Source organism: Microtus pennsylvanicus, chromosome 2 (assembly GCF_037038515.1).
Source record: "Microtus pennsylvanicus isolate mMicPen1 chromosome 2, mMicPen1.hap1, whole genome shotgun sequence".
Classification (NCBI taxonomy): Eukaryota; Metazoa; Chordata; class Mammalia; order Rodentia; family Cricetidae; genus Microtus; species Microtus pennsylvanicus.
Genome location: NC_134580.1, coordinates 152906619 through 152928450, shown reverse-complemented (window position 1 = coordinate 152928450; position 21832 = coordinate 152906619). Strand labels below are relative to the sequence as shown.

General features: G+C 44.8%; 1 protein-coding gene across 2 annotated transcripts in view; it reads left to right on the top strand.

Annotated features, from left to right (window-relative positions):
* The first annotated feature begins 14380 nt into the window (after positions 1-14380).
* The window catches only part of Gmeb2 (glucocorticoid modulatory element binding protein 2), a 36758-nt gene continuing 29306 nt past the window's right edge, over positions 14381-21832 (top strand). For both annotated transcript variants that reach the window (XM_075963375.1, XM_075963377.1), the window contains exon 1: positions 14381-14523. The gene's annotated coding sequence lies outside the window, so the exon portion shown is untranslated. The remainder of the gene's footprint in view (positions 14524-21832) is intronic.

Here is a 21832-nt window from a genome sequence, read left to right as displayed (position 1 = left end):
GGAATCCTGAGGTCACCCAGGCCAATTTTAGAGCCTATTGTCATTGCACAAGGGCTGTGGTAGAGTATTCTCTCACGTGAGTTGGTTTGGGGTAGGCGTTCTCCACCAAAGGCCATGAGCTTCTGTGGCTGGGAGAGTCATGGGCAGCATGGACATGTCCTACTGTTCCTACTGTCTCAGAAGTACATGCTCTTCGCCACACCTTGACTGAGGCCTTCTGTGGAGGCCACCTCAATGCCCCTACCCCTCAGAGGTTTTATAACCCTTTGGAATCCTGCAACCCTTTCCCTATCCTGAGCTCTAATCCAAGAATGCTCCTGGACTGGAATTTTACTTCACTTGCTGCAGGCATGGTCAGGTGTGAGAAAGTAGCAGCCATGAATTTTTAGGGAGTTCTTGGGGGTGGGAGGTTCCTTAGGACCAGTTGCCTGCAAATTCAGATACTGGAATGTCAGAATTCCCAAGTCACCCTTTCCGTATCCATCCTGAAATTTCTTACCAAAGGCAGAAAGCCTGACTCTCGGCCTCACCTGCTTAAACATCTAAGCAAGGTCCTTTCCTCTCTCCTAGTCCAGGGGCTCCAAATGTCCCAATGGTGGCCTTTGAAGATGGCCACCTGCTTGGACATACTGGGGCAACTTCTCTGCTCCATTCAGCCCCACTCTGCCACTGGCTTCCAGAAGCGGGGTACCTTCTGACCTGCCTGGTATGAGTGTAAGGAAGACACACGACATGTTCTTTAACAACCCAGAACATGGCTATAGCCATGGGTGCTCTCATCAGAGGGCACTGGGAAGGGTCTTCCAAAGTCTATCCAGAAAACACAGAGGACACTGGACATTTCAATGGCTCTGGGGAAATAGTATAATCACAAGAGGAAGCAACAGTCAGAACCTTAACTCTACAGTGCCCACAAGTGGCTTTTGTGGGATTCAGAAGGGGAAGAAGAAAAGGAACTGAGATTAGATTTCTTCTTCTTTTTTAAGATTTATTTATTTGCCAGGCAGTGGTGGCGCACACCTTTAATCCCAGAACTCAGGAGGCAGAAACAGGCAGATTTCTGAGTTCAAGACCAGCTTGGTCTACAGAGCCCAGGAGAGGCTCCAAAGCTATAGAGAAACCCTGTCTCAAAAAACAAACAAAACCAAACCCTAAAACACATGTAAACAGTGTTCTGTTTGCATGTATGCCTGTAGACCAGAAGAGGGCACCAGATCTCATTACAGATTATTGTGAGCCACTATGTGGTTTCTGGGTATTGAACTCAGGGCCTCTGAAGAGCAGCCAGTGCTCTTAACCACGGAGCCATTTCTCCAGCCATGACGAGATTTTCTTCTAATGGCAGCTCTTAAGTAGTCAAAGCCCATTGTAACATGCACCCATCTCACACACATAGTGAACTTACAAATTAAATTAATAAGAAAGAGACCCTGATCCCAGTGGTGGTGGTGCAAACCTTTAGTCCCAGCACTCAGGAAGCAGTAGCAGGCAGATCTCTGTGATCTGTGTAGGCCAGCCTGGTCTACAGAGTGAGTACCAGGACAGCCAGGGCTACACAGAGAAATCCTGTTTTGAAAAAAACAAAAACAAAAGAAAGCAAAAAAGGGAAGGAAGGAAGGAAGAAAGAGAGACTGAACCAACAAGATGGTTCAGCAAGCAAAGACAATTGCTTCCAAACTTGATGACAAACAGGATTCACGTTGTAAAAGAGAAACAATTCATACACCTGTCCTTTGACTCCCGTAAGCATGCCATAGCATGCACACTCACACATACGTACACACAATAAATAAATAAATAAATGTAATTTTAGAAGATATTCTGTGTGTTTAGAAATAGCTGTGTTTCCCAGTATGTGTCTGTCATCTCTGAGCCAAGGAACCCTGTGAGGTCACTGTAAGGGAATGCTTCTATTGGATACAACTCCCGACTGACACCAGCTGTCAATCATATCTTAAAATCATAATTGTTTTGAGGAGTGAGTATGCCAACACACCACCACAAGAACAAGATGGAGTCGGAGCTGTGCCTGGCTGCTACAGGGGCCACCCCTGCTCTCCCAAAAAGGAACCTTTCTAAGTCCTATGGATTGGGGCTTTCCAACTGGTCAGTTACTGCTGATAGAATCTGTTCTAAAGTCTGAATCAAATTCTGTCTTGAGGCTCAGGGCTTAAGGAATTCCTGAAACGGAACTGCCTGACAGGGACTTGCCCCATAGCTCTGTGGATTTGTTCCTGGTCACCACTAGACAGCTGGTTATTCCCAGCTCTAGGGAATGAGGAGATACCCTGATTGATCTTGTGGAAAATACCTGTCTCCTTAAGACCCAAACAGCACTGGGGATGCCATGTGCTAAAGAGGACACATGCCTCTGCTCAGGTTCGTGGGGGGGGGGGGCCTCCAGGCTAATCTCTACAAAGATATCTGCTTTCCACAGCTCAGGGAGAAATACAAGAGTAACATCATTTCTGGTGACATCACTCCTCCATCTCCTGCCCAGGGAGGATGAGTCAGTCAGAATGTAAGATGCTGGAGGAAACAGAAACTTAAGAATTTTGCAGGAGTGGATGGGAGGAAAGGGGTATACTGGAATATCATATGAAGATGAATCTGCCTGCATAGGTTCTGGGGATCAATGTTGTATATCCCAGAAAAGTACACCTAGCTCTGGCATAGCAGATCTGATCTTAGGCCAGAACGTCTTAGTTCAAATGTTAGGGAATTGAGGAAACTTGTAAGGCATCAAGAGTAAGATGGTGCTTGTGACAGTCACTAGATGGAGTTTCCAGCACAAACAGGGATGGGAATCCTTCAGAATGATTCCATTTATTTTAAAAAAGCAAAGAACAGACATAAAAATGGGACCCCTATGGGAAGCTGGTCGGTGTATGTATCACCTATTACTGTATAACATATTACCCCAAGGAGCAACTAAAAACACCATTGTTATCTTAAATTTCCATAAGTACAGGTCCAGTTGCTGAGCATCTATGACTTAAGCTGCAGAGAGAATGTCAAGAGTCTCGGGTCCTCCTGAGGGTGCCCTGGTGTTAAGGGTCCCTTCCAAGAAGGACTGATTCCACTCATGCTAGCAGGGCATGGGCCACCAGTGAGCTGCTTGATGCTAATTCCCCCAGAGTGAGCCATCAGAACGAGATGGGAAAGAAGATACTTGAACCCATTTCAGGGGTCACTCACTTCTGTTTGCCAGAACTGAGTCAGTAAGAATAGAACACACTCAATGGAGTGTCAAAATTTTGTGGTCCTATTTTATTTTATTCTTTCTTAGACAAAGTTTCATTGTATAGCTTTTGCAGACCTGGAAATCATACCAGAGTTAGTCTTCAATTCGTAGACATCCACCTGCCTCTGCCTCCCAAGTGCTGGGATTAAAGGCGTGTACCACTACTGCCTGGCTGTGTTGTGGGGTATTAGAGAAGACTCCTTGGACATAGGCTGAAGCTAATAGAAAGTCTTTGATAGCTGGTTGGTGACTACACTGGGTGTTTGAGGACCCAGTATAGCCCCGAGCCTTCTTTAGGGTGAGCTTTCATACACACACACACACACACACACACACACACACACACACACACACACATATTTTGGGTTGACACAAATCAGTCAACAAGAATGGTTGGCCAGAAGTGAACTACAAAAGCCTAAAGCAAGGTTAGTACATTCAGAAACTTTCCCAGAGCTATGGATTCTGATGGATTAGGCCCTTGTTTTTGTTTTGGCAAGTGGTGTTGTCTGTGTGTTGAGTTCACGGCCTGAGTGGTGCTTCCATCATGGAGTCAGTCATGCTAAGGTCTGAGCTGTTAGAGGATTCCTGTTCTCTCCTCCCACCGTGTGGGTCCCAGGGATCAGACTCAGGCCGCCTTTTTGTCTGTTATGTTTTGTTGAGACAGGGTCTCACAATGTACTCCAGGCAGGCCTGGAAGTTCTAATTTTCCTTGGGGACCCTGATGGAATAAAAAGGAGAAAGCAAACTGAGCATCAACATCTGTCATTCTCCACTCCCTAAATCTGGATGCAGTGTGACCTGCTGTCTCGTGTTTTTGCCACCATGATGATGGATTGCACCTACGAACTGAGCCAAAATAACCCTTCCTCCTTCAGTTGCTTCTGCCACATATTTTCTCACAGCAATGAGGGAAGTAACGGATACAATAGTTATCCTTAAATGCTGAAGACATTTGCTTATAGTCGGACAGTCATCTCACACAGAGCCTGCTTTATAATAACAGTGTTGGATGGGCATCATCGAGATGTCTCAATGAGCCAGGTGTGAGGGTACACACCTTTAATCCCAGCACTCTGGGAGGCAGAGGCAGGCAGATTTCTGTGGGTTCAAAGGCAGCCTGGTCTACAAAGCGAGTTCCAGGATAGCCAGGGCTGTTGTACAGAGAAACCCTGTCTCGAAAAACAAAACAAAAAAGACCTCTCAATGGATAAATGTACTTGCCACACATGGAAGCAATCCTGATGACTTCAGTTCAGTTCCTGGAGCCCACATAAAAAAGTGAAAGGAAGTTTTCTTCTGATACGTGTCACACAATCACATAACCCCCCCCCACACACACACACACACAAAGCAAAGCACCGGATGTCTTAATTTATTATGTATAGACAAACAGAACCAACAAATATAGTTGAACATAGAATGGGGGACTTACTAGATTGACATACAGGATGTGGTTTAGGTAACCCAACAATGGCTGCCCTAATACTGGAGAAACAATGAACTGTTAGCTGCTCCATCTACTCGGCTGGGAGCCTCAGTAGTCCCAGAAGATTCTTGGAGAGCCACTGGTCTTCAGTTCAGGCTGGAAGACTGAAGAAGCTGGGTTGTTCTGATGTCAGCAGCAGTAACAATAAGAGTGAACTTGTCCACAGGGAAGATGAACTCACCAACAGGACAAAGAAGCAAACCAGCAAAATAAAAGCAAATGTTTCCCCCTCAGTCCTCTTTGTGGCTGGTGCTAGAAGCTGCTGCCTACAATCAAGTGGGTCTTCCCACTTCAGCTAATATAATTAAAATCCCTTGAGCAATGGCTCAGTAGGTAAGAACACTTGCTCTTTCAGAGGCAGGTGCTTGGTTCTAAGCACCCACAGGTCAGGCAGTTCACAACTGTCTTTAACTCCAGATCCTCTGACACCTCTTCTGGCTTCTGTAGGCACCTGCACTCACACACACATACTTACATGTAGACACACACCTACACAACACACACCTACACATAATTTTAAAAAATATATTTTTTGAGATAGGGTTTCTCTGTGTAGCCCTGGCTGTCCTTGAACTCTCTATATACTAGGCTGGCCTTGAACTCAAGAGTTCAGGCTGCCTCTGCCCTCTGAGTGTTGAGATTAAAGGTGTGTGCCACCACCTCCCGGCAATAAAGAAATACATATTTTTTTTAAAGAGGAAAATCCCTCACAGCCATGGCCAGAGGTTAGTTTTATCTAGATAATACCTAACAGGTGTACCCAGAGGCTTGTCTTTTAGTTGATTCCAGATAGAATCAAGCTGACAAGTAGGATTAACCATCACACTACTGACGGCACAACAGGTGTGCAGTGAGTGTTCAGGACCACAGAACACATAACCAGCTGTCCCAAGATGTGAGAGTGTAGCATATCACATCTCACTAGCCTCGGAGAAGACCAAACTTCAAAGCACAGAGGCTAAGGGTACAAGGGCACAGCCTGGTAGTGCAGTATGTGCTTAGCATGCATGAAGCCTTGGGTTCAATCCCCAGCACTGTAGAAAACGAAACAAAAATTACTGAAAATCCTAACTCCATAACATCACTTTCATATAGGATAAAGCCATAAGTTGAGTTGTAATAAGACTGGGGGACTGGAGAGATGGTTCAGTGGTTAAGAGCACTGGCTGCTCTTCCAGAGGACTGGGGTTCAAATCCCAGAACCCACATGGCAGCTCACAATTGTCTGTAATTCCAGTTCCAGAGGATTTGATGTCCTCTTGTGCTCTGTAGATCCTGAACATATACAGGGCACATAATCCACACAAGCATGAACAGACACACATATAAATAAAACAAACGCATTAAAAAAACAAGACTGAGGGGCTGGAGGGATGGCTCAGTGGTTAAGAGCATTCCCTGCTCTTCCAAAGGTCCTGAGTTCAATTCCCAGCAACCACATGGTGGCTCACAACCATCTGTGGTGGGGTCTGGCGCCCTCTTCTGGCCTGTAGGCATACAGACAGAACATTGTATACTAAATAAATAAATAAATATCCCCCCCCAAAAAAAAACTTAAAAAAAAAATAAAAAAAAAAACAAGACTGAGCTATAGAATATAAGCATTCAAGGACTCAGGAAAAACAGTGCATGTTATATGTGCTATTTTGCTTCAATGAACAGTTAAATTCTGTTAATTAAAAATGTGTATATTTCTGAGTGCAGGTGCACACGTACACAGAGGTCAAAAGACAACTTCTGGCACTTTTTTTTTTAACTCTTTTGAGTCAGAATCTCTTCTGTTGTTTGCCATACTCCAAGTCAGCTGGCCTTCAAATTTCTGAGCATTCTCAGAAATTCTTTTTTTTACTTTTATATGCATTTGTGTGTGTATGATATGTGGTAGCGGAAGCATGCTGTGCCACAGCATATGTAAAGATCAGAAGACAGCTCACTGGAGTCCCTTCTCTTCTTCCATCATGCAGGACCCGGTGACCAGACTCAGGCAAGCGTCTTTACCAGCTGAGCCATCATGACAGCCATGACAGTGAACCCTTACCGTCAGCTTGATTAGATTGAGAGATATCTAGGAGATCAATAACACACCTCTGTGATGTCTAAAAGGGCATTTCCAGAGACATTTAAATCATGATGACTTTGACCTAATCATAGTTTAATATAAAACTTTTTAAACTATGAGTAGTGGACTTATATATGGTAGATAACAGAATGTGGGTGTCACAAATTTTTTGGCAACAGTAAAAGGTTTCTGAATGTATAATGATCAAAATTAACTGAAAATAAGAGGCTTAAAAAAATCCAAATTGGCCGGGCGGTGGTGGCACACGCCTTTAATCCCAGCACTTGGGAGGCAGAGGCAGGCGGATCTCTGTGAGTTCAAGACCAGCCTGGTCAACAAGAGCTAGTTCCAGGACAGGCTCCAAAACCACAGAGAAACCCTGTCTTGAAAAACCAAAAAAAAAAAAAAAATCCAAATTGTTTCTGGCAATACTCATATTATAACCTGAAAATTTCCTTCATTCTGAACATACAACATGAACACTTTACACTTGTGTGTCGTCAACCCATACAAAATAGTAATGAACCCTGCCTGAAATGTTGGTTAGAATTGAGACTACTGTATGCTATGCACTGAATTCTTTTTACTGTGGATACAAAGTTTTCTGCTCTTATAGAAAAAATAATGGTTTAATTATGGAAAATGAATTTTAAATATTTTTCCACTCCTTAGTATGTATCAGATGTTTTTATCTTTGATTTTACTTTTAGAATGGTTGACTTTTTAAATTGCTCTATGAGTTGTCTCAACCTCATTAGGTTGGACATGCTTTGAGTCTCTCTGAATCTTATGCTTGTCTAGAGCAGTATTTTCAGGCCATAACTTCCCAGAGGGGTATGTGGATGCATTTCTGGATCAGAGCGTGGTCTTCTGGAGTGCATGCTTTCCAGTTTGCACCTCCAATGCACAAGTGTTGGCCTTGGAGAATCATAACAATCTATTTCACTAGGACTGGTAAAGCCGTGGAAGATTTGGGTTCTAAACTGGGTATTCTGTTCTCTTCCGCCTTATTTATATTCTCCAAGGCTTTTTTTTAATAACACCTAACTTCACTTTTTTTTTTTTTTTAAACAACCGGTCTTTCCTACTTCTGTGCCTCCCCCCAGCTATGTACTCTGACCCTCTCCTGGACTCCTACCATCTCATCTACTTCAAACCCGAGTAACTGGCTCTGATGTTCATTAAATACGTTTTTGATGACCTATATGTAGCTTGGTGGTAGAGCAACCAAGTAAATGTGTTGTGGGAACTCACTCCTCCAGTCAATAATAACCTTTAGGATACCAGTCCACTTTGGGCATGGTCGCATGTACTCCAAGTGCAGACAAAAAGTATGCACGGCCCCTTTTCCTGCTGGATTTGGTTTCTGGTTCCCAGTTCCTAGGGCATGCAGAGGACTATGGATTGCTACCCTTAATGTGAGTTTATCCCCAAATAAATAAACCTTTGTCATACTCCATTCTGGGCTATTATGGAACTCTTTAATACTACCACATAAGTGCTCAAAATGCATTGAGGCAGCGGGTTCAGTCCCTGGTGTCTGTGTGTACACAGAAACAGAGGTTATTAAAATACTTGTAACTTTTTTTAAAAAATATTTATTTATTTATTATGTATACAATATTCTGTCTGTATGCCTGAAGGCCAGAAGAGGGTGCCAGACCTCTTTACAGATGGTTGTGAGCCACCATGTGGTTGCTGGGAATTGAACTCAGGACCTTTGGAAGAGCAGGCAATGCTCTTAACCACTGAGCCATCTCTCCAGCCCGACTTGTAACTTTTTATTATAAGCTAAAATACACAGAACAGTGATTCCACATATTTTTTTTTTGATTTTTCAAGACAGGGTTTCTCACTAGCTCTTGTAGACCAGGCTGGTCTCAAACTCACAGAGATCCGCCTGCCTCTGCCTCCCAAGTGCTGGGACTAAAGGTGTGTGCCACTACCACCTGGCTCCATGTATCATTTACCCAGCTTCCCCAATGCAAACATCTCATCATAACCAAAGTCCAGCTACTGATACCAGAAATTATCACTGGCACAGTATTAACCAAAGCAAACAACTTATGCAAATTTCACCAATGTTGCAAGAATCTTTCTCCCTCTCTTTGGTTTTTTTGAGACAGGGTTTCTCTGTGTAACCCTGGTTGGCTGTCCTAGAACTAGCTCTTAGATCAGGCTAGCTTCAGACTTAGAGATCTGCCTGCCTCTGCCTCCAAGTGCTGGGATTAAAGGCATGTGCTACCATTGCCTGGCTGCAAGGATCTCTTGATGCCTTTTGCTTCCTGTCTCTAAAACCTCCCAGTTCTTCATTGTTTTTTCCCCTATTTTAAAATTTATTTTATATACTGACCAGTTTCCTCTCTCCTTTGCCCACTCCCTTCTGAACACCCCCCTCCACCATTTCCATTCAGAAAAGGCAGGGCTTCCATGGGAGTCAACACACCATGGCACATCAAGATGAGGCAGGACCAAGTTCCTCCCCCTGTATCAAGGTTGGGCAAGGCAACCCAGCTTAGGGATTGGGTTCCCAAAAGCCAGTTCAAGAGCCATGGACAGATCCAGATCCTACTGCTAGGAGCCTTACAAACAGACCAAGCTACACAACCTTCACACCTCATTTTGTCTTCCACCTGGGTGCTGGAAGCAAACTCAGCCAGCGAGGGCTGATGCAAATCGGGCACCTTGCCTTCCTCCCAAGACCTTAGGTTGCTATGATTACCAACCACTGGGAAAGGAAGCGGAACCACTCAGAAGGTGCCAACAGCGTCGCTGCGTTTTTCTATAATTATTATTAACTATAAACTTTTAGTTACACTTAAGAAATATAGTTAGTGCATGAAAACTTCTTAAACTCTGTAGTGATTTAAAGGCCCATTCTTAATTCTCCTGATATCTGCTGGGGAGCTTCACAGCCACACCCTCTGAGATGGAAGAGGCCCCCCGTTACCTGCGTTTGTGATTCTGTGAAATGCAAGCTTGATACTATCATTACTGCCCGTGGAATCCCTAACTTCTCTCTGTGTGTATAAATACTGAAGCCTTGTTCCTGTGGAATCCCTAACTTCTCTGTGTATAAATACTGAAGCCTTGTTCCTGTGGAATCCCTAACTTCTCTGTCTGTGTATAAATACTGAAGCCTTGTCGGGAACAGCCCTTTTTTCTTCCTTGCCCAAGGAATAAAGAAACATGCAGAGGAAACGTGAGTCAGTTTGTTCTACTTCTCAGATTCCTTCTCCCAGCTGGTTTTCGCTTGCCATAGAATAGACATCCTGTTCTGGACCCTGAGGTGGGGCTGGGGTTGGTACTCAGTAGCTCCTGTTAGGTCTCAGTGAGTTCGAGGCCAGCCTGGTCTACAGAACAAGTTCCAAGAGAGCTAGGGCTTTTACACAGAGAAAGTCTGCCTGAAGATCAGAGTGCAGAGCTAGCTGCACTAGTTAGCCATAGAGGCCAGGCAGTGGTGGGCACACACCTTTAATCCCAGCACTTGTGAGGCAGAGGCAGACAGATATCTGCCAGGCCACCCTGGGCGACAGAGATTTATCCAGTCTAAAAGAGAAACAGAGCCAGGTGGTGGTGGCTCATACCTTTAATACTAGTTCTTAAGAGTCACAGGCCTTTAATCCCTGCACTAGGGAGGTGGAGGCAGGAAGACAGGAACTCAGAGCATTCAGTCTGAGGATCCATGCAGACACCCACTTTGATCTGAAGGTCTCTCTAGTGGCTGGCTCCTTTGCTTCTCTGATCTTTCAGAATTTACACCTATATCAGACTCAGGCTTTTTATTATTAAGACCAATTATTGTGCCGAGCGGTGGTGGCGCACACCTTTAATCCCAGGACTCGGGAGGCAGAGGCAGGGGGATCTCTGTGAGTTTGAGGCCAGCCTGGTCTACAAGAGCTAGTTCCAGGACAGGCTCTAAAGCTACAGAGAAACCCTGTCTTGAAAACAAACAAACAAAAGACCACTTACTAGCCTTCCTTTTGTGGTTTATAAGTTTCGGAAAGGCAGAATTATCACCCCACAAGAGGTCCATGCTTTCATCCATGGATTATATGAATATGCTTGGTTCTGCACAAAAGGGAATTAAAGAAGTAGATAGTAAAAGGTTACTAGATGTCTTACGGGTCCTACTGCTATGATAAAACACTATGACCACAAGCAACTTGAGGAGGAAAGGGTTTATTTTAGCTTTCAACTCTCAGGTCACAGTCCATCACTGAGGGAAGTTAGGGCAGGAGCTCAAGACAACTGAAGCAGAGCCATGAAGAAATTCTGCTTATTGGCTTGTTCAGTCTGTTTTCTTATATAACTAAGGCCTACCAACTCCCCCCCCTCTCATCCTATGACATAGCATCACACCCCCCTTCCATCCTATGGGATGGATCCATCTCAAGCATTAATCAAATGAATGCACTAGCCTACAGGCAAATCTTACACAGGGATTTCTCAATTGAGTCCCTCTTCTCAAATGACTTTAGCTATGCTGACACAAAACCAACCAAGGTACCAGGTCACTGCCCCTTCCCCCAAGGTTTCTCTGTTTAACAGTCCTGGCTGTCCTGGAACTCGCTCTGTAGTCCAGGCTGGCCACCCAGGTCACTGTCTTTTAAAGTGGAGGTCTTTGGCTTTATTCAGATAGGCCCAAGATACTCATTTAAAGACAAGAGTCTTTAAAAGTGGGTAAGGGAGCAGGATAGTTAAGTTCATGCCTTTAATCCTAGCACTCAGGAGGCAAAAGCAGGCAGGCAGATTTCTGTGAGTTCAAGGCCAGCCTGGTCCACAGACCAACTTGCAGGACAGTCAGGGCTACACGGAGAAATCCTATCTCAAAACACAAAAGCCAAAACAACAAGAAAAAGTAGGTAAGAGAGGCAGGAAAGTGGGCTTCAAAGATGAAGGGTCCAAACCAAGTCCCTCTGGAAGCCATGGGAGGCAGAAAATGGTTCCCATCTGCTTCCTCTAAAAGGCACCAATCCTGTAACTCGGGCTTCAGCTCATTGAACTTGGGTTGGGCTTCATTTCTGGCCTTCAGAGGAAGGAGTAAGAAAATGAACTCCTATGTTTGCTCAGGGCTTTGTTATGTAGCCCAAATTGCCACTTATCTCTCAATCTTGCTTCCTCTGTCTCCTACAGGTGTGTGACGCACCTGACCTAAAAGTTGAATTTTTAAAGCACTAATTTGAGGTGGGTTTTTGTTGTTGCTGTTTTGTTTGTTTGTTTTTCAAGACAGTGGTTTCTTTGGGTAGCCCTGGCTATCCTGGAACTCACTCTGTAGTCCAGCCTGGCCTCCAACTCAAATCAAAGATCTTCTGCCTTCTGCACCACCACCTGGCTTGGTAATATATATTCTTGAAACAGTAGTAATAAGAAGTATTTTAGGAAAGATATCTTAAAATCGTGCAGAACTTGTTTTATCTCAGACTTTCATTCATTAATTTTCAAAACTATTCAGTGTCTGCCACAAAGTAATGTTTTTTTCCCATTTCCTATTATATTTATTAATCAAAACTCCACCGTAGGGGGAACTGTCCTGTCTCCTGTTTACTTACGAAGCATTTGAACTGACACAGCCTCCTGTTCTGTGGGCATAACGCAACATTATTATCAGGAGCCGGTGCTCACATCTCTGACAGGTGGGGAGTTTTCAAACCAGTCTCCCCCCCCCGCCCCCCCAGGCCTATCTGTTTTGGGAGATTTCCTTAATTGCTGGGAACTCATTTAACACTGGCTTAGATCACTGAGGCTTCTGTAACCTAAACAAACATACAGAAGGAGGCTTACAAATGATCAATTTGTCACAGTTCTGGAGCCTGGCAGCCCAAGATTAAGGCCAGGCTTAATACACGAAGAGGACTGCTCTCTGTCTCAGACACCTCATCTATCACCTCCTCAAACTCCTTTCTACTACACATTTTCTGAGGGGGTTAGGATTAGACGTGTAAATGGGGTGGGTCAGGGCCACGTCAATGCCAGCTGGTAACACCATCCACAGACGGGGGGCTCTGCTCAGGTGACCTTTGCCCACAGCAAGACTACTCTTAGGCTTGGTGATAGGAATCAGTGAGTCTGAACAAGTTAGGTGAGAGAAGCTGACTTTCACCTCTGCTAGATCCTGCAGGGAGAGCGTGTGTGTACCTTTAACTAAGGTGGTGTCTTTTACTACTCTCTTCAGCTCAGACTGGGCACCAGTTCATTCCACTTACCTACTGGGAGCAGCAGAAACTCACAGACATCGAAGCTCATGCAGGCCTTGATCTCCCTTCACCTCTTCTCTAGCCTTACCCTTCACTAACATTTATCTCTGCAGTGGCAAACTTGCATGTTTATCACTTAATAACTAAAATAAACAGCATTGATGAAGATTTCCTCATTCCAGAATGAAAGCACAATTCTCTTAAGACTCTAGGACAGGCACAGCAGGAATCTTGAAACCTTTGCTTGAACTCTAGTGACCACTTATTGAGAACTTAGGAGAGCTGGCCTGGCGCTTAGAATCGGCTATCCATAGGAAGCAAGGGGAGGCTGGGAAAGTAAGGGTTTTACTGCCAAGATCACAATGTCTAACATGGTGCCCAGGCTCCACCAGGGCCAAGATAAACATGGCTCATGCAGCTAGGGCCCAATGCTGCTAACTTTAACCACACAAGAACTGCTTGTCTTTTGCGCTCAACTGCAAGGAACATAATAAATGCTGGCTGAGGGATGCTTCTGTTCTGGAAAATCCAGGTATTTTAAATACCTTTCCCTACAAGTTAGAAAAAATAAAAATAAAAGAAGCAATGTTTTGGGCATCCAAGACACTCTATGAGATTTTTATGGCTCCAAGATACACCAGACACTTAACTTTTATTAGCTTTCATTTACAACTTTAGAATAATGGGCCAGGCATGATGACATAAGCCTTTAATCTCAGAATTTGGAAAGCAGGCAGATCTGAGGTTAACCTGGTCTACATAGCGAGTCCGAGTCCCTGTTTGGATTACCTGCTGCAATGCCGGTCGGTTGGCCAACTGCAAGAAAACATAGCTCCGCAATGAGCAGGTTGAGAAAGCAAATTCGCAAAGCCTTCAGTTTTTAAAAAGACAACTCGATTCTGCCTAAAATGGTCAAGATCGCTCACACTCGGTGGTCACACTCGAGTTCTTTTTTTTTTTTTTTTTTTTTTTTGAGACAGGGTTTTTCTGTAGCTTTGGGACCTGTCCTGGAACTCGCTCTGTAACCATGCAGGCCTAGAACTCAGAGACCCTCCTGCCTCTGCTTCCCGAGTGCTGGGATTAAGAGTTCACCACCACCACCCGGCCACATTCGAGTTCTGCGGCTCTGTGGGTCGCGGCAGGGCCGAGGCTGGGTTGTAGAGCACACACCTGGAATGCACGGTTTCCCAGGTGGAGCCCACGCGCGGACTACAAACCCGGCTTGAGCCACGGAACACCTAACCACCGGGCACAGAGGCAAGGCCTGATACGCACGCGCGCCAGGGCCCTTCGGGTACTATCTCACCACACCATCCGCTTCCGCGGCCGGCGCCAAATAAGTCTCCAAGCCCGCCCGGCCCGTGCGTGCGCGGCCTTGGTGTCTGCGTCACTAGGAAGCGCGCGCCCGCGCCGCCGCCGCCGCCGCCGCCGCCGCCGAATCCCCAACAAGGAGCGAAGCCTGCGGCCGCCACCGCCGCCACCCGCCGCCGCACCCGTCACAGCCGGGCGCCAGAGCAGGCCGGTGTGGGCCCAGGTAAGCGGCTTCGGCGTGCCCGCGCACCCCCGCGGCGAAGCCTCTCGCGCCGCTCACGCGCCGCCGTCCAGTCAGGGGTCCCTGCGGAGCGTCAGGACGTTACGGCGGGGGGAGGGGAGGCCGGGGGAGGGGCGGCGGGCACGCGAGGGCGGCGGCGGCGTCAGGCGCGGCGGCGTCAGGCGGGCGGGCGCGGGCGCCTGGCGCGAGGGCTCGCGAAGGCGGCTGTGCTTCCGGCGTCCATCTTGGCTGCGCCGGAGGCCGGGTCGCATCGTCAGGGAAAGCCGGAGCGGAAAGGGGCCGTGTGGTGGTGGTGGGGATCCACCAGTGGGCGCCAAATGGGTCGGGTCTCCCGAGGGAGGGTGGGAAGGCGGTGGGATTCATCCCGGGACCTCGGCTCTGAACGGAACCCACGGAGTCTTATGAGCGTTATTGTAATTCCTCCATCAGTGGAACCATGTCACTGTGGACCTGTTGGTGGGAACCGCAGTAGGGACCCGTTTGTAAAACTGTGTGGTTGGTGAGAACCACCACGTAAGAACTCATCGGGAGAAACTGAATGGATAATCTGTCTCATCGGTGGGAACAGGATCAGTTTGATCCGTATTTAGTCATGATTGGTTACATCTTTAGCTATTATTTAGTTGATTACTTTTTTTTTTCTTTGCTGAACCGGTTCTTTTGCAAACATTTCAAATACAACAGTTTCGTCACTATTCTCACCAAGTTAAATGTAGGACTGCCCACTTAGCTTTTTTTTAGCTTGTTTTTTTCACAGGAAGTATGCAAAACTTTTTGGAAAGATTCTGGAGTACACATACGTCACAGACATACATACCATTTGGACATACGTAGAATGCAAAACACATGTCCATGTGTGACATGTGACAGACACACACACACACACAGATCGATTTAGAGCACCAAGGAAAACGAATTTACCCACTTTTTTTGTTCTTTGTTTTGCTTTTGTTTTTCGAGACAGGGTTTCTCTGTGTTGCCCTGGCTATCCATTTGTAGACCAGGCTGGCCTCGACCTCACGGACTGCTCCTGCCTCCCAAGTGCTGGGATTAAAGGCCTGCACCATACTGCCCTGTAGACTCGCCTTCCTTATGACTCACCTGGAAAGGGAGGATATTGAGGTGTCCCTTCAGTGCTAGGGTCCTGCCATACGGTGAAGTTTACTGGTTCCCTGCCTCGCTCCATTACTCCTCTTCCTACACAGAGAAACCCTGTCTCAAACAAAGAGAATTTAAAAATGTTTGTTGAGGCTTGTTTAGAGGTCTTTGCTTTGAAGTCTAACTCTCAAACAGTACATTAGTGAAAAATTTTGTTCCAGAAATAGGAAGTCTGCCAATGTACATGGATTCCTGAGAAGCATTTGAAGATAGTCTCTACGGACCTGGGCTGGTCCTAACCTGGGGATGGGGGTTTCCATAAACTCTTTCATAGCTGGAAATATTCACATGTAAATATGCCTTGATTTAATGCACCTTGTTCTGTTGGACAGCTTCCAGATTTGTATTGGAGCGATAATAAAAGGCTGAATTTAAGGATGTTCTGAAATTTTTCTCAGTGTTGGGGATGGAACTTCTGGCCTCATGCAGGGCTTCACAAGTTTCAAAATATTTTTTTCTGTTTTTTGTTTTTAGTACTTCTTTTTCCTTCCCTTGTTCTTTTTAGCTTTTTTTTCTTCTCCATTGCTCATTTTCTATACCTTTTTAGTCAAGAAAGAAGTGCCGCTTTATCTATGTTTTCTAATTGTTAGTATCCTGTGCCTAGATATATTCTGTTGGAGCTGGGGAAATGGCTCAGTGGGTAAAAGTGCTTGCTTTGCAAGCATGAGGACGTAAGTTCAAATCCCCAGAACTCACATAAAAACGGGACCTGTAGCAGGAGTGTCTGATATTAGCCCATTGTAGGGCAATGGGAAGTGGAGACAGGAGAATCCTGAGAAGCTCATGGACTAGCTGGCCTAGCATATGAAGCTGTGGACAACACAGAGATCCTGTTTTGAAACAAAGTGGAAGTTGAGGGCCAGCACCTCTGACTCATGCACAAGCAATGTGGCACACATGCTCTTGCATTCAAATTCTCTGCTCTCCTCCACACAGCGAAACAAGATATATTCTACTTACATGTTCAGTGTGTTCTCTATAGGAAAATCAGTGTTTTTCCTTGTGGGTTTGGCTCTGAATAATTTTCTTTCTTACTCTAACTCAACCAAATCCTCTGTGGTGGGGCTCATTCTTACCAACTTGTGATTATTTTGGAAAGTGACCCCCTAGTTTCTTCTTGCTTCTTTCTCTTTGTGAATGTTTCCTTGCCACAATCCTTGCTTTTAGTCAGCCTACATTTCCTGGTTCCTTGGATCTTTGGGTCAAGGATACTACAGGGACTGGATATTGTTGGCGTTTGGTAGCTCAAAAGTTCTTATCTTTACTTTTTTGGCCCTTGGGAATCCTTCAGGGACCCAGGTCCAGCCCAGAACCAAGATCATTGGTTGGCATTTTACAGGAGGAGATAAACTAGGAAATCTGACAGCTTTGCATTCCTCTCCCTAGAAGTTCATAAAAAGCCTTCATGTGCTTAGGCTTGGAGCCAGGTGCGGTGGTGGTGGTGTGCACATCAGTACTTCCTGCACTCAAAAGGCTGATGCAGGAGGGTCACAGATCTGAGGCTAATTTGGGTATAACAAGATCCTCTCTCTCTTAAAAAAAAGTGTTGGGGATATAAGGTTGAATATATAATTTTTTTTTTTTTTTTGGTTTTTCGAGACAGGGTTTCTCTGTGGTTTTGGAGCCTGTCCTGGAACTAGCTCTTTTTTTTTTTTTTAATTTATTTATTATGTATACAGTGTTCTGTCTGTCTGTATGCTTGCTGGCCAGAAGAGGGCACCAGATCTCATCACAGATGGCTCTGAGCCACCATGTGGGTGCTGGGAACTGAACTCAGGACCTCTGGAAGAGCAGTCAGTGCTCTTAACCTCTGAGCCATCTCTCCAGCCCCTGGAACTAGCTCTTGTAGACCAGGCTGGTCTCGAACTCACAGAGATCCGCCTGCCTCTGCCTCCCGAGTGCTGGGATTAAAGGTGTGCGCCACCACCGCCCTGAATATATAATTTAACAAAGAATTTGAGCTCTCTAAGGGGATGTGTTGTGACGAGCTGTTTGGTTAGTTGGTTCTATCACCGAGAGTTTAATTGTAGAGGCTGGAGTATGGTTATGGAAGTGGAGTCTGAGAAATCTTCTGTCCTTGGACATACTTGCTGCTTGGTGAGTGCTAGTCATTAGTAATTATTATGATAAAAATCAAGTTCTGATCAAGGCATGATAGCTCACACACCTTTTAAAAACAGATTTATTTATTTTATGTATATGAGTGCTTTATTGACTTTATGCAAGAAGAGGGCATCAGATCCCACTATAGATAGTTGTGAGCCACCACATGGTTGCTGGGAATTGAACTCAGGACCTCTGGAAGCGCAGCCAGTGCTCTTAACCATTCAGCCATCTCTCCGTAGCTCACACACCTTTAATCCCTGTACTGGAGAGGCAGAGACAGGCAGGTCTCTGAGAGTTCAAGGCTAGCTTGGTCCACATAGTGAGTTCCATCCAGGTCAGCAAGGACTAAATAGTGAGACCCTGTCTTAAAAAGAGAAAGAAAATTCTGAGGCCAGGGATCCTCAGGCAAGGACTCTTACTGTTAAGCCTGACAATGTGATTTTGATTTCCTAGGATACTCAAAGTAGGAAGAGAAAATTATCACCAATGTCTTTTCTGGACACCATGTTCTATGACACAAGCATGTACTTTCACACACAAATAAATAATCAGCATTAAAAAACAAATTCTGAGCTGGATGTGGTTGCGCACGCCTTTAATCCTAGCACTCAGGAGGCAGAGGCAGGTGGATCTGAGTTCAAAATGAGCTTGGTCTACTAGTGAGAAAGAATTCCAAGACAGCCAGGGATACACAGAGAAATCCTATCTCGAAAAACCACACACATACAAACATACAACACATACACATAAAAACTAATTTTTTTTCTCCTTCTAACAAATATTTAGTTTTTGAGACAGGGTTTCTCTGTGTAGCTCTGGCTGTCGGTACTAGCTCTGTAGACCAGGCTGGCCTTGAACTCACAGAGATCTGCCTGCCTCTGCCCCTCAGATTCTTTTTTTTAAAGTCACTTCCAAGGGATTAAAGGTACTATGCCCAGCAAGTTTTTAATCTATTTTTTGAGGCTTACTTATTACTATTATTATGATTATTATTTTATTATTATTTCTGTCTGTCTTATTATCCCTCTATCTCTGTCTCTGTGTATGAGCTCACCAAAAGAGAACATTCTAGCCCATGAATTGGTAACCAAACTCTACAAGAGCAAGAAACACTCCTAACTCTGAACCATCTCTTCTACCCCTTAGCAAGTATTTATGGTCTCAGTCTTCTAGCCTAAATATATAATCCTAATGGAATTGTCTATTATAATAGCTTTAAACTTTTTACTTTTTTTAAAGACAGGGACTCATGTTGTATAGGTGGTCTTGAATTCCTTATATATCAGAAGATGACCTTGATCATCTTGCCCTCTTCTGAACTCTGTGATGCATACATACATACATATTTGCAAACAAAATACTCACAAACCTAAAATATATCTTTTTTAAAAATGTAGAAAGAGGGCAGAGAGAATGCTATGGGTTTGCTCTCTGGTGTAAGTGGACTTTTCTCTCTCCCCCGCCAGTTCCCAAATAACTGACACAGGGACCAAATGTTAATATAAGTGCTTGACCAATAGCTGAGGCTTGTTACTAGATAATTCTAACATTTAAATTAACTCATGTTTCTTATCTGTGCTTTGCCACGTGGTTTGGTACCTTTTCTCGGGATGGCATGACCATCTTGCTTCTCTCTGCATCCTTGGACTCTGACCTTCTTCCCAATGTCCTCCTAGTCTGTTCTCTCACCCAATCTCTGTCTGTCCAGCTATAGGCCAGTCAGTTCTCTATTAACCAATGAGAGTAATACATAATCACAGTGTACAGCAGGATTACCCCAAAACACTCCAGGACATAAATATACACATAAATAACAATTGTTCTTTACTTTGCAGTCCCTTTGTTTCTTATGAGAACTCCAGTTACCATGTGGTAAAGCAAACCTTTTTACCTGGAATTTGGAGATTTTTCTTTCTTTCTTTTTTTTTTTTTCTTCAGCTTGATTCTGACTGGGATATGCCTGTTGGAGGTTTGCCAAGCTTCTGGGATAGGCATGTTTGTCACTAAATTTGGGGAACATTTAGCTTTTTTTTTTCTTTTTGATATGTCATCCAGTTGACCTTGAATTTTTAGCAACCCTCTTGCCTTTTCCTCCTGGTGCTGAGGTTACAAGTGTGCAAATATGCAGCAACCATGCCTGGCTATGTTCCGCAAAGTATATTTTAATATTTTTTTCAGTTTAATGCTTTTCTGCTCTGCTCTAGGACTCCAGTGGCACACACTGGCTTTGCTGCACCTCTGTGAAGCTCAGTTCAGCCTGCCTTCCAGCCTGTTCCCCAATGCTCAGATTGGACAATTTCTGAAGCTCTGTCTTATGTTCCTGACTCCTTCTTATGTTGTCTCCATGCTACCATGGAGCCCATCCAGTTTTATTTTGTATTTATTTTTATTGATCTTTTATTTTTCACACATACACACACACGTTTTTTATTCTTAGACTTTTGGTTGGTGGTAACTTATGTTTTGTATCCAGACAGACCTCTTCTCAGGCATATTTGGCTTACTCCTGGAGGATGGTACACCTGGTTGTCTACAAGTCTCTGTTGACTGTAGCATTAAGTGTCTCTTGATGATTTTTCACTTGAGAGTAATCAGGCTTTCCTGGTTCTTTATATATCAAGCAGTTTGTTGAAGAAGGACGCTTAAAAGAAGTCCCACACTAGCTCAGAATTGAGAATAATAGAGGGAGGGGTATTTATTTAGGGATGACTCACAAGTCACAAACCTCTGCTGGAATGGAGGACAGGGGAAGAACAGCAACTGAATCCCCTAGCCAGAAAAGAGGTGGAAAGTGCGCTTTATATCAGTATAAATAATTTAGTATAAGAGGTCACGCCCAAGTGGGTGGGTAACTTAAAGGCTACTGGCAGAGGAATTCCTATAGCAGTTTGTTTGTTTGTTTGTTTGTTTTGAGATAGAGTTTCTCCGTGTTGTCATAGAGTTTCTCCGTGTTGTCCTGGCTGTCCTGGAAATTGCTCTGTGGAAAAGGCTGGCCTTGGATTTAAAGGGAGTCACCTGCCTCTGCCTCCTGAGTGCTGGGATTATACACCCAGCTGTCAATCAGTTTTGAATCACACCTGTATACAATAACATTAAAGGGGCTGGAGAGATGGCTCAGCGGTTAAGAGCATTGCCTGCTCTTCCAAAGGTCCTGAGTTCAATTCCCAACAACCACATGGTGGCTCACAACCATCTGTAATGAGGTCTGGTGCCCTCTTCTGGCCTGCAGACATATATAGAGGCAGAATGTTGTATACATAATAAATAAATAAATATTTTAAAAAAATAACATTAAAAATGTTATTGTATGAGGTTGTGTGTTCAGTGTCTCAGAGTGGACATTTTTCCTGAAGTACGGGCTGGACCTAGTTGGTCAGGCCAAGTGGTTTATTTTAAACTTTTTAAAAATTGTATTTCTTTATTTATTTAGAGAGTGTGTATGTGTGCACACATGTATACATGTCCACATACATTTTGTATGTGTGGTTGTCTGAAGATAACTTGTGTCAGTCAGTTCTCTCCTCCATAGACAGCTCTCTGGGATCAAATTTAGGTTGTCAGTGTTGGCGAAAGGTCTTTTTATTCCCTGAGTGAGACAGGCTCTCACTCTGTAATCCATTCTGACCTCTCTCTCGGGATCCTTTTTGCTCATCCTCCTGAAATCTGGTATTACAGGCATGTCCACCACACCCAGCCAGGGAGCACTTCACTCCTCCATGCTGTGTTCAGGTCCATCTTCAGAGCCTCTGCAGTGACCCTGGCACCCACCCTGTGAATACTGTCCATGGCCCAGTCTGAGCCTAAGTGTAACCACCCTGTGAATACTGTCCATGGCCCAGTCTGAGCCTAAGTGTAACCACCCTGTGAATACTGTCCATGGCCCAGTCTGAGCCTAAGTGTAACCACCCTGTGAATACTGTCCATGGCCCAGTCTGAGCCTAAGTGTAACCACCCTGTGAATACTGTCCATGGCCCAGTCTGAAGCCTAAGTGTAACCACCCTGTGAATACTGTCCATGGCCCAGTCT